We start from the raw sequence: 13,019 nt of genomic DNA, 5'->3' as shown, positions 1-13,019 counted from the left end.
TGAACTGTATGCATGCATTGCATCGCATTTAAAAAAAAAAAAAAAAAAAAAACTGGTTTGACCATAAAAACAAATGATTGCAGAATTTAAACTAAGACTATAGCTTTTGGCAGTTGTCAAAGTCAAAGTGCGTTGAAAAGCCATTCCAAAGCAATTACTGCAAAGGAAAATCCAGATTAAAGTTTGCAAATGCACATGGGAATAAATACCTTCATTTTTTTAGATTCATGGGCCGACAAAATGAGCGTTGTCGCGTTTGAAGGAAAAAGACGGAAACTCGCAACCTCTACTTACCAACGCCTCTCGTTATGAAAAAATGTCGTCTCTAGTTACAAAGGACAATTCAGGACACGAAAGGCAAGAACGGGCGCTGGAGTCGCAGTCAAAAATGAGTCTACCTTGACTTGTTTGTTAAAAGAGAGACACAAAGAATAAAGGTTACCAATCGATTGATTGATTTGAATTCTGTCCGGATAACTTGGGCCATGGTGGAGGTCTTCACTAACGTCACGTTGATCTTTTGAAATTGTACACTAGGTCATTCCTTCAAGCTGGAACATCTTTGCACTTTGTATAGCATTTGGGTCACAGGGGAGCGACTGGCTGACTTTGGGTGGAAAGTGTGACGAGGGAGCACACGCGAGTGCAGAAGACACGCCAATGCCGCAGAGGAAGGCCATCCAGCTGCAGACCATCAGAACGGCAAGGCGGTCGCGTCTACCCAAAAGGGAGAAGTTGGGACGCTGCGCGCTCGGACAGCGGGTGGCCTCCCGTACGGCGCTATACAAAACATATTCATCAGGCGGAGAATGCGAGGCAGCGGGAGAGACACAAAGATGCTCAACCTTTGAATGTTCCTCAACTGAGTTCTCCCGGCAACGGCAGCCCCCGCGCAGCACGCCGCCGGCTGCAAATACACGACCGGCGAAGGCTCGGCCGACTTTCTCACAACCCACCGGCTTGTCGCGTAACCGCACACTCTTCGTATAGGTTCGTCCAACTGGATCACCTGACATTCTCGGGCCTTTGCCCTCCCGCAGAGCCCAGCAGACGCATTTAAGACCAAAAGCTATTCAATGTTGCTCCAAGTAGATCAAAATCCTTTAAGCCACAGCGAGACACTCGCCAGTTTTTAAGTTCTCCCTTACGCCCCGGAGGGTTTCATAGCCGCGTGTTACAACAACGGCGGGCCTGCGGGGAAAATCTTCGGCTTACTCATGGTGCAGAACATGAAGTTGTCTCATGATTTATTCAAGATAGAAACTTAGAATCTGGATGCCACTGAAGCTGGAGTGGAACGAGGCGGGGCGAGCCATCAGTTAACAGAACCAATGTCGAAAGACGCTGGGTAGGGCTCGACTGAACAACTCGGACGTGATGAGTTCATCTGGCTTACGACTTCCTTCTGGTGGTCAGTCTTTCAGAAAGTCGCGCGAAAGGGCCACAACAGGAGAGGCGAAGTACGCTCGCAAACTTGAGCCCGGCTGAAAGGAAGCGCCCATCATGCATTTCGATGTGCGGCCATCCATCCATCCATCGTCAGTACCGCTCATCCTGCTCAGGGTTACAGGCCGTTGGAGCCTATCCCAGCTGACTTCAGGCGAAAGCTGGACGACACGGCGAACTGGTCGCCAGTCAGTCGCGCCTACGATAGACACGAGAAGTCAACACGTGCCGTCCGCACTAAAGGGAGCCCAACGTAGCGCTACATTATCAGTGACGTGACAAGATAAAGGCCACGTTAACGGTACGAACATTAAACTTGTCAGTTGTCACTTTTATATCAAATAAAAACCTGACATTTATCCACTGTACTCCACTGTGTTGAATTCTTTTCCAGACACATTGCGACAGTCATAATCTGGCATCATAAGGCTCGCCGCACACCATAACAAAATATAGTCGGCAACTCACACGTGCACACCGGGCGATCGGCCATTCCAAACAGAGCCGGAATGGAATGGATGCACTTGCGCTTCATATTAGCGCATACACCGTATAGATATTTCTGACACCGGTGTCGACCCACACCAAGGTGAAAGGAGGAACGTTTGCATTGCGAGGGGGGACACGGCAGACAAAACAAAATGGAGGCCGATAAGGAGGAGAGCTGTGAAGAAGGATGATACAAAGGTCACTCTCCAGACAAGTTCACGTGAAAGCGGCGGGAGTGATAAGGGAGCCAAATGAACCAACGCGGCTTTGACAGAAATCAAGGTTAGCCGGAGTGACGGGGCGGACGTTACGCCAGCGGTGCTTAACCCGTTGGACAGAGAGAACAAAGAGCCAGTGGGCACTTTGCGTCAACTACAAAGTCAACAAAATGGAGAGGGGGGGGGGCGTCTCTTATTGCATACATTTCATAGTACGTAAGTGAACATTTGTTTCTCAATGAAGAAAAATCATTTCAGCTCAGTTTCCCTGACTGATCCGTCCTGGACATGAAAAAAAAAAACAAATAGAAATAAAAATGTGCACACGAGCATCAAAACTGAGGGAGGCCTGACATCAGACTGCAACATGGTGATGATGGACTATTTAAAAAAAAAAAAAAAAAAAAAAAAAAAAAAATCACACTTGCCTGCTACGATATGAAGATGCCAGAAAGATCTTTTTCCCCCCCTCATATGCTGCCAACGGGAACGGCGTGCCGATCCAATTATTTCATTTGCCAACAAAAGGGCTTTGGCCTTTGCCCTGCCTAATGACTAAGATAAAAAATGTATTACTAATATGACATCATGGAGGTGAAAGTTGAAGACGAGACATGTGCTAATCTTCCGGAATTAAATAATGTGCTATAATCTGCTTCTGGAAAAACTTTGTGTGTAACTTTCCTCCGTTGCATTGTTAAAATGGTTTGAAAAATTCCAGTTGTGGCAATGCAAGTCAACTACTGAAGTGAATATTCGTTGTCTGCACGCGTTTATAAACGCATTTCCTAAAACGGCGTACGCAACCCTCGTAGACAATCAGGAAAACATTGTTGAGCTCATTGAAACGCATCGCGTGCGCAAACAAGACCGTGCGCCACCTCGTATAAAGCTGATTTGAAGATGATATTTTTGTTTCCCAGCAGACCAGAAATGTGGTTTTAGATTTGAACCACGTGAAAGAAGCGACTTGTGAATGTTTTGGGAGAAGCGCTATCAAAACAAAACTCAATGAGTTTATTCCAAAGCCTGCCTTGGCATTTTTGCTGCATTTCTCCGTTAGTGCTTTCACTTGGCATAAACGGAACAAATTGGTCATTTTTTTAAAATCATTCCAACTTCATGCGCGGACCCCCCCCCCCTCCCCACATCAGACACAATTTGCAGAAATACGGTACGTCAGTCATGAAACTCCGAGGGACAAACGAGCAGTTGTAAAAAAAGTAGTACCGGCACCGCGGTCCTGTGTCCGTCCATTGTCGTTTGCATTGTTATGTGCCCCCCCCCCCCCCCCCCACCCAGACTAAACATGAACCACTTTGGGTTTTGTTTTAGCGCTGAACGTTATAAAGCCCTTGCCCTCATTCACAGATGAGCTGGAGTCCTTTCCAAAAGTACACATCTGTACTTGGACTCGCAAAATGTTCATCGTATGACACAAACACCACTTTACTCGTACGACATTACTATTCTGCCTCCCTGAGAGTGCAGTGTAGCTTGCCAGCTAGCAAAGAGTATTTATAAAGAAAAGAAAAGCGGTTGCTTGACACTTCCGTTGAATTCTACTGCCTAACTAACAAAATAAAAATTTACATACACATATTTAAAAAAAAAAAAAAAAAAACATCTTAAATAAATGGGCTAACAATTTATCATCAATGTTGTGATATGAACTTTTAAATAGCGTGTATGAAAAAAGTTTGATTAAAACTTATGCCCGGTTAAATAAAGATTTTTGTTTGGTTTGTTTCTGAACAATATTTGATTAAAATGAAAAAATGTCAAATGTGCATCATCAAAACTTGGTACCGTAATTTCCGGTCTACGGAGCGCACCTGATTATAAGCCTCACCCAGTACATTTGTTAAGGAAATACCATTTGGTACATACATAAGCCGCACCCCTGTAAAAGCCGCGAGCGCCCACATTGAAATGAGATATTTACAAAGAAACACGGTACACAGAAGGAGTTTTCAGAGTATTAATACTTTAGCTTAGCCTAACATAGCAACAACACGGTAGCACAAACAAAGCTGGTAAAAAAAAAAAAAAAAAAAAAATTTAAAAATTAACAAAAACACCGCCCCCCCAAAAAAAACAATTTGTTAAAAAAAAAAAAAAAAAAAAAACATACACAGTAGCAACATGGTAGCACAGTACTAACAGGGCCGGTTTAAAAAAAAAAAAAAAAAAAACCTAAATCACTGAGACGCGGCAGTGACACAGCAGCAACTGCTAAAGTGGCGCTAACTGTTTAGCGGTTAAAAAAAAAAAAAAAAACACATACCAGCAAAAGTCACTTCCTCTACACATATATTCCACTGGTCTCACGGTTACATTTTCCGCTCGAGTGCCCCCTTGTGGCCGCTTGAAAAAAATGCACAAATTAGCCGCATTCCCGCAAAAACCGCTGGGTTGAAAGAGTGTGAAAAAACTTGCGGAAATTACGATAGTTGGTATAAGTGAGTACTGGAATACAAGTATTCCGCTCGATCTGAAAAACGGCGGTTTTTGGCGCATCCCTCTGATGAATAGTCTCAGTTCTATTATGGGTGTCACAACAACGTTGGACATTTCTGAGAATTAACGAGCGAGACGCTCGTCGGGCTCTTCTCCCACTTGTCCGGCCGGCATCGTGACGCAAAGTTGCGAGCATCATGTGGGTCTGCTCACTCGGATGCAAAACTCATCGGATTTTTGTGGGGTTACTAAGCTCTGCCTCCGAGCAGAGACGCCAACACCGGACAGAAGAAAGCCTTTTTGTTCCAACTCTTCCGCTTTCTGGACATGGATACAAAAGAGCATTAAGCGCTCGAAAAGTCAAGCGCGGCCTTCCGCCGCAAGAGGCGCCCGCGTCTGCTAGGATTAGTTGCGTTTCCAAAAGATCAATAAAGGACCCCCCCTTGGGTCACTCCGACCCACACGGAGACGACGTTTCAAGCCGAAGCGGCTGAACGCTGCGCCGGGCCAGATGAGGACGAGCAAAACGTTGGCGTTGTTTAACGGGATACGACACCAAAATAAAACAAATTCATCACCTTTTTTAAAACATCTACAGCAGCAGTTGTATACACACATAGATTTGAGCACTTTCTGCGCGTGAATTCTTGACTCCTATCAGGAATAGTTCGTATAAATAGAAATGTCTCTTGTTGCTTTGTTGTTCTATGTTCTGAACGTCGTACTAGGGCAGCGCGGACTGCTGGAGAAAAAATTAAAAAAAAAGAATCCTCGTGTGTTCTTATACACAATAAAGCTGATTCTGATTAAACAATTCCTGTCAAATGTTTCAGACAAAGTAAGACTACAAATACAAATATCTGCGTACACGCCGCTACCGGGTACCAATACTTTGATACACACAGTATCTTTCGGTGCTCGCATGTTTTTACGACGGTTGTGTTGGAAAATCTGTTATTCCGAGGTTTATACTGCGACAACTAGTCCGTCCATGGCACTTTGAATTATGGGTGTACACGAAGATTTATGTTGATTTAAAAAAAAATATATATTTTAGATGTTTGGTTCAGTCTTATCATGCATTTCAACTGGAGACAGCCTCAAGCGAGCACACAACTGTTTTTTTTTTTGTTTGTTTTTTTTTTTAAAAAAACGGTTCGCTATCTGCCAAAACTGCATGCTGCCTGCCCACAATGGGAAAATACTGTACGTAGATGACGGGCTGGCATCAAGTGTTGTTGTATCAGAGTATTTTTACAAGTATGATTACAAAAGTATTCCTGGCTCTTTTGCGGCGTTAAAAGTTGAAAATTAGAGAAGGCCAATGTGCTGTGCACGCACACACACACACACACACACACACACAGTGGGTCAAAGTTGCATACCACTCATAATACGAAATAGTCTGGAGGAGAACACAACAACAACAACGACGACGACGACGACGAAAAAAGGAGATTTCAAGATACACCACTCAGAGCGACGTGCAAACACACACACGCCACATTCGGGCTGTACGGTGGGCGGACGCCGAACCAACTAAAGCGTAAGCTTAGTCACATGCTGCGAGTGACAGAGCAAACACAGCCAAGAACCAAATTTCGGCGACCTAAATAACACCGCGTCGTGCTGGGTTTGGCCGCTGCCGATGCTCAGCGCAGCTAAGTCTGTATTTGGGGGGACTGCTGAGCTACTGTCAATTCGCAAACGATAAGTTCATAGAAAATGCAATGAATTAACCCTAACCAAATGTTACTACAGGCTATTCATAAATGAGCCCATAATCTTGTCATCTATTACAATTTGAACATGTCGAGTTCTGATCCCATTTTTCGCAGACATCCTGCAACAGTAGCTAAAGAACGCGCATTTAACAAGATGTTAAAAGTGTCGAAAATGAAGAGCTTCACGTCGGTGGCATTCATGCAGAAAAGCGACAAAAGGCTCTTTTCCAGCCAGCCGGCAGTCCAGAAACTTTCATTACTTGAGCTACTTTGGCTTACCTTACAACCGATAAAATTAATCTCACATTTACGGTACTGTATAAATAGGGTGTCGTCGTCGTCGTCGTCCCAAAAAAAAAAAAAAAAAAAAATTATACACCCACACACTCTAAATCTTTGTAAACTTGATGTTATTTATAATTTGAATAATTTTTAACATGTAAAAGAATTTACAAATATTATTTAAAGTGTGTACACATTTTTGGGGAAATCCTGTAGAAATATTATACTTGATCTTAATCAAAGTTAAAAATAATTGATACCATGAAAACATGACCCTATCCAGATAAATGGAGAAGCGATTCCTATTTGCGACGCCTTCGCTCGAGGACAATCGTCACCGAATCGGCATTCGCACGTCACCGGCAACCTTTCAGCGCAACGTTTCCGACGTCCTAAAAGTAACGTTTCGTTGTCCAACCAGAGCGGAGACAAATTCCTTGTGCGCTTCTGACACACTTGGCAAATCAAGATGATTTCGAGAACGGCCGCTCGCACGTGCTTTGATGTAACATCAGACAGTTAGCAGATGTTACAGTCGCAACATGTTTGACGACGGTGTAAAAAAACAAACAAAACTGCGTTTCATAAAAATTGGAAACCTTTCAAAAATCATTTACCATAGTTTTTAAATGAGAATGAAATGCAAGGGGCTAAACGTTGATCAGTCACTCCCATCAAAAGGACCACACAAGATCTTCAGATGTTGTACCGAATATTATCTGAAAGCCGGAGAAGCTCGCATTCGGCGATAAGGCCAAACGATCCCGATAGTCGCCGAGACTCGACTCAAACCGGCAGTTGACTCACTTGGTGTGCAGATGAGATAACTTATTGATGCAAGGACCGCGTCAATATTAGCTGATCCGATCCCTCCCTTTTTGCTGTGCGCGCAGTGCGCCGCTGCCCATTCCCCGGTCCACCGTTCACGGCCCCCCACTTTCACAATCGGAAAAGGTCTTACATTCTCCTCTCAAGAGACGACCCACCACATTTGCCTTGGCGCCTTACAAATGTGGACTTCCAACATTTGCAAATGTTGCGACTTGTCCAAATAAATACGCACACTTGGACACAGCGGCCACACTGTTAGCACGCACGCCAGCAAGTCTTTCAGCGTGTAGGGAAGCCACCACATGATGGCGCTCATGAGGCAGTGAAGAACGATCGCATTTCAAAATATGTGAGCAGAAGAAGCTTCCGTAGGCCCACACGCTGCATTACTGACGACGTTGTACGCACTCGCGGTGTCACATCGAAACGATAATTATCACACCACAGCAAATAGATGAACATGATTAGCAAATCCAAGAAGGAGTCGTAAAATAATTGAGACAAAACAGGCCCTGCAAGAGTGAGCCGCAAAGCGCGTCGGCGGCGTAACCGGTGTCTATTAATACAGCAGCCATCATTTGCGCATTTTCGTTATTCGCAGGGGTGTGACCAACGCAACCCGCGCAAATAACGGGTGGACACCGTCGCATCGTATTTTACAGCGGGCTCGAACAGGAAAACGATAACCGCAATAGAAGTGAAAAACGGATCTCACCGTCAAGATCGGTTAGGCAAATCTAACAGAATCAGAGTCAATGGACTTCCACTTTCCCAACTGCTTATCCAAACAAGGGTCGTGGGTATGTTGGCGCCTATCCCAGCTGACTGGGCGAGAGGAGGGGGACACCCTGAACTGGTCGCCAGACAATCCCAGGACGCGCAGGGAGTCATTCACACTCACGAGCAATTTCGACCGCCATGTTTCAGGAAATGTACATCCACAGAAAACCCACGCAGGCACACGGAGAACATTGCGAGATCCGAACAGGCGAGGCTGAATTTGAACCGGGATTCTCTGAACCTAACCTGTTGCCCGTCGTTCTGCCGTATTCTTTATCCTCTGCAAAAAAAAAAAAAAACAACAACTAATACTGTTGCAAATCACAGAGTCACTTGGTTGTGAAACTCTTCTTCTTGGGTGTCTACACTGCCCCCTGGTGACAAGGACATGCACACCAGAAGGAGCAGAATCTGGGACTGGATCTGATTATTTTCATTCATTTCAACAGGGAGAGACGATTTTAAATCAGGGAACAAATTCAACTCCAAACTCAAGGCACCGCAATCTTTGTGATCGGTGAAATAGAAAGTATATGACACACAAGTCTGAGTATATGAAAAGCTGAAAAAGATCTAAGATTACGAAACAAGTTTTGCAGGCTGGTTATTTTGGGCACAGGTTGCCACAGTTTAATATAATTACATGATAATTAAACCATTTATAATTGATTTAAGTCTGTAGACAGGATAGACTTGTTCGGGGTCCGGTCTCAAAGTGATATCAACTAGTCGAGGGGGGAAAAAAAAAAAAAAGTTTGTCCTGCATGTGGTCACCATGCATAATGGAACCGACTGAAACCCAATCTCATGCAAATTAAATAGCCCGCTACACTGATGTGTACACAGATCTTTTTTTTTTTTTTTTTTTTTTTAAACCAACATGACTTACTAAAGCCAGAAAAAAAATTAAATAAATGAAATAGACAAATTCCAATCACAACTTCACCGACTGTGACACTCGTGGATCTCAAAAATCTGATTGTGAAGTTTATTTTGATCTAAATTCAATTTAGAAGGAAGACGCTGCAAAATTAGATTCACAAGACTTGAGAAAATAAGACCAAAGGATGCCTTCAATTAATTTAAAAAAAAAAAAAAAACTTTTGGCTCGTGAACAAAATCTCGTGTAGCCGGTTTTACATGAGAGACTTCATTTTTTTGGATGGAAAAGGGGAGGGGGAAAAAATGCTCAGCCCTCAATGAGTGTAAGACAGTCAAAAGAAAAATGGAAGCGAAGAACCGATCTTCTGACAATTGGACAACATCTCTCGTGGTTCGTCTTAACCGGGACTCACCGAGATGGGAAAGGACGGATGATGCAGACGACAGTATCAACTTAACAGATTAATGTGTAATGTGATCTCATTGCACCACAAACTTGATGACCTCTCTTGAATTTTTTTTTTTTTTACTGTCTCATAATTGCCGGTGAGTAAAAAAAAAAAGCTGTAAAAGGAGTGCGCATAAATATTTGATAATGCACTTGTGGGGCAAATGTCACTTTTTGTCGTCATTGCGCAGGTCCCCTGGGGGTCAAGTTGGGGTCAAGAGGCAGATTGGCACATTGGGAATTACAGCGGGAACAAAAGTCTACACACCCCTGTTCAAATACAAGGTTTTGGTGAATTAGATAAAAATAGTTACAACACTTTCCCCACCATAAATGTGACCAATAACTTGTTCAACTCAATTGAAGAAAAGGTTTTAGAGTGGGCAGTTAAAAAAAAAAAAAAAAAAAAAAAAAAAAATGCATTCATACCTCTACTTACAAATGTCTCTACCAACGAAAAATTCCGCTAACAAAAAGCCCGTCTCTCGTTACGAAGGAAATTTAGAATACGAAAAAAAAAAAAAAAAAAAAAAGAGAAAAATGATGCTGGATTCCACCGAATGTAAACATCCTGTAGTGTATCTTGGTTTTGAAAGCGGCACAATAGAGCTGCTCTCCCATTGGCTAAGGCCAGAGCATCTTCCTGGCATCACATTGGCTAGGAGGGACGTCATTCTTTTCCCATGACGCACATCCTGTACTGTATCTTGGTCACCGAATCCATTGACATACGCTCGCGCGCGCTCAAGCTGGCCAACTCCTTCTTCGAGAATTGTTTTGTCCAACAAGACAAAAGAAAAGAAAATCTGCGAGAAATGTGAAAAAGGAATGCGTGCATGTGGCCTCATGCTGTTGCTCCACAGGATTTTGAGAGGATCCAAGTGGAGGTTGAACCTGAAGTTGAGGAAATTGTTTGGTGTGCCACCAGGATTTGAATTAAAAATGTGTATTTTTGTGTACTTATTTTGACTACGTTTCAAAATTTCAAAGTGATCACAAATTCAACTGGTTAAAATTCGCTGTCTGAAATTCAGGGAAGGGTTACTTTAGGTGACAGACATGAGCAGAGGTTGTCAGAATCCAACACCGAGTCAATCCTGTTACGCTTTCTGAGTCATGTGACGTCACATACTAAGTAGAGGTACGGCTGTAAATGTATAATGTGGTTGCACAAGTGTGCACATCCTCCTGCAAATGTTGACGATGATGATGATGATGTGTTCAAAATTAATTCGTCCGCCCATTTCATGTATGTTAAAGGGGAGTCAGCATAGGCCTGCCGCCAATTAAAGAACCCCGAACAATCTTTAAACGTTCTAGAAAGATTCAATTGAACTTTGATATTCTAGGTTGTGATTCAATTCGATATACAGTAAGAAATACAAATACACTAACAATTCCACGACCTTTAAATATTTATTCTTAGTCCCATGTGGTATGTCACCTCACATTTTTGAGCAAGAAAAGGAATGAAAATAAAACCTCATTTGTGGATATGCCTACATAAGAAAAAGAGCACTTCTACACAAGCGTTGAAAAGGTAAAGCATGGCGTAAAGGAAGGAGCCGAAGAGGATTTGCTGAACTGATTTCCAATTTGAGGTGGGAACATTGCAACGTATCAATTATTGTCTTCGTTGGTCCATTTTATGTCAAACCATAGCCGCATTAGCTTCTTTTAGTCCATCATTCCAACGGTGCAAACATCACAGGAAGGACAGCACAGCTCCAGCGGAGCACGGCCACGGCAACGGAGATGGAGCGACGGGCCCCGCCCTCTCAATTTAGGGCCGTCGGCCCACGAGTCAAGTTCTGACCGAAAAAGATCAACAAAAGAACGGCTGCACCGGAATAAGGGTTCGGAAAGACGTGAGCCAGAGTCCAGACCTGCATTTGATACAAAACATCTGTCCAAAGATCTGAAAAGGGCGGGGCGAACCAGTGAACGTTTTTGCAAAGACGATTGACCAAATATTGCCAAAATCAAAGATGTGCCGCACTGAAGACTCCTGACTGACTGACTGACTGACTGACTGAGTGTTGCATTCAAAGCCAAAGGTTGAGGGTGTGCATATAAATGCAACAAGGTTGTGTGTGGTGTTGTTTTTTCAAGTCTTGCCTTTTTTCCCCCTTTACATATTTCAGTCATTTCAATTAAATTGGATGGGTTATGGGTCACACTGGTAGAAAAAAAAAAAAAAAAGTTTGGAAATGGTTTTACCTCGGGAGTCAGTAACCTGGCATTTCAACAGGGGTGCGTGCACTTTTTCTATCTAGGCTGACTCTTGAAAGGTCTTTTCAGGCACGGACACACATCCACGCTTGCTCGGCCTTGCTTCCAGGAGAAGGCGACATCGCGCTCACAAAAACCCCAAAAAAAACCAACAAAAAACCCAAACTGGGGTGGCCACAGCTGGAGTTGGGACTCGAGAAAGGAACATTTTGGACAACGCGCGTTCGAAGTCGTGCAGTGACGTGGGCAAACACATCAGCGCCGTGACTCCCCCCCCCCCGTTTCGCAACGTGGGGATGAAGGATGCCACATTGGGCCGGTCGGTCCCTGTCACACTATCAGCCGCGGTCGACCCGGGAGGAGGGTGTGTTTGTTTCCAGAGCCTCGGCCGACCGACCCACGTTGTCTTACTTTGGAAACATCCTCGCTGACCTCGTGTAGTTGCGAACATAATAAGAAGAAGAATGATGATGATGATGATGATGACGATGACGATGACGATAATGACGACGACGAGAGCGAGAGCGAGAAACGGGACCGGCGCGGTCTTCCTGACTCACCTGACCGAAGAAAGAGATGACGAAGCCCGCTTCCCCGGCCGGCTACGTCCGTTCCGCTGGCTCGCTGCTCGGTAAGCGGCTCCGAGAGGCTTTAGGCTCGGAACCGGAACGAAGCTCACAGGCGGGCGGGCCGACGAGAGCGCCTTGGAGCCCGGCGGGGAGAGTAGGAAGTCCTCGTCTCTACAACAGAACCGTTTCGCCCCCGCGGAGGGATTTATGGCTTTTGCAAAAGCACGGGTTTGATGGAAGGCTTCGTGCATGCGCACATCGCTCATGACGTCATGCACCTGCCTCCCGCAGCGTCTCGGCCAATCAGAGGCGCGCATATCCGCCGTGACGTCAGACACCGGACATTCGCGAGCGCCTCGACCAATCAGAGTCGGACAAATGGTGACGCAACGCCTCCGTTTGCACGCGATAGTTTGATCCTGCATTAAAGTCACACATTTTACTGCTGTTTCTTATGAAAAACATAATTCCAATTCAATCCCTTCGCGGGCTCATTTTTCGATGTGTTTTTTTTTTTTGGGGGGGGGGTTTATGAGACTGTTTCTTATTTGGGGGAAAACATCACGCTGCTTTCTACCGTCGACCATTTGTACTTTGAAAAATATTTCCTAATAACGGAATACAATAATGCGGTGAACACAAAGTTATGAGCCATTCT

The 13,019-nt window shown here is 44.3% G+C and overlaps 1 protein-coding gene across 2 annotated transcripts in view; it reads right to left on the bottom strand.

The window, feature by feature from the left end:
• slc23a2 (solute carrier family 23 member 2) overlaps positions 1-12,761 on the bottom strand; it is a 36,641-nt gene extending 23,880 nt beyond the window's left edge. Inside the window, exon 1 of one of the 2 annotated variants that reach the window (XM_061816848.1) lies at positions 12,353-12,761. The gene's annotated coding sequence lies outside the window, so the exon portion shown is untranslated. The remainder of the gene's footprint in view (positions 1-12,352) is intronic. The other variant, XM_061816850.1, reaches the window with a different exon arrangement.
• Positions 12,762-13,019: the final 258 nt, after the last annotated feature.

This window comes from Syngnathoides biaculeatus, chromosome 4, assembly GCF_019802595.1.
Source record: "Syngnathoides biaculeatus isolate LvHL_M chromosome 4, ASM1980259v1, whole genome shotgun sequence".
Classification (NCBI taxonomy): Eukaryota; Metazoa; Chordata; class Actinopteri; order Syngnathiformes; family Syngnathidae; genus Syngnathoides; species Syngnathoides biaculeatus.
Note: the sequence above shows the minus strand (reverse complement) of the source record. Positions and strands in the feature narration are given on the sequence as shown.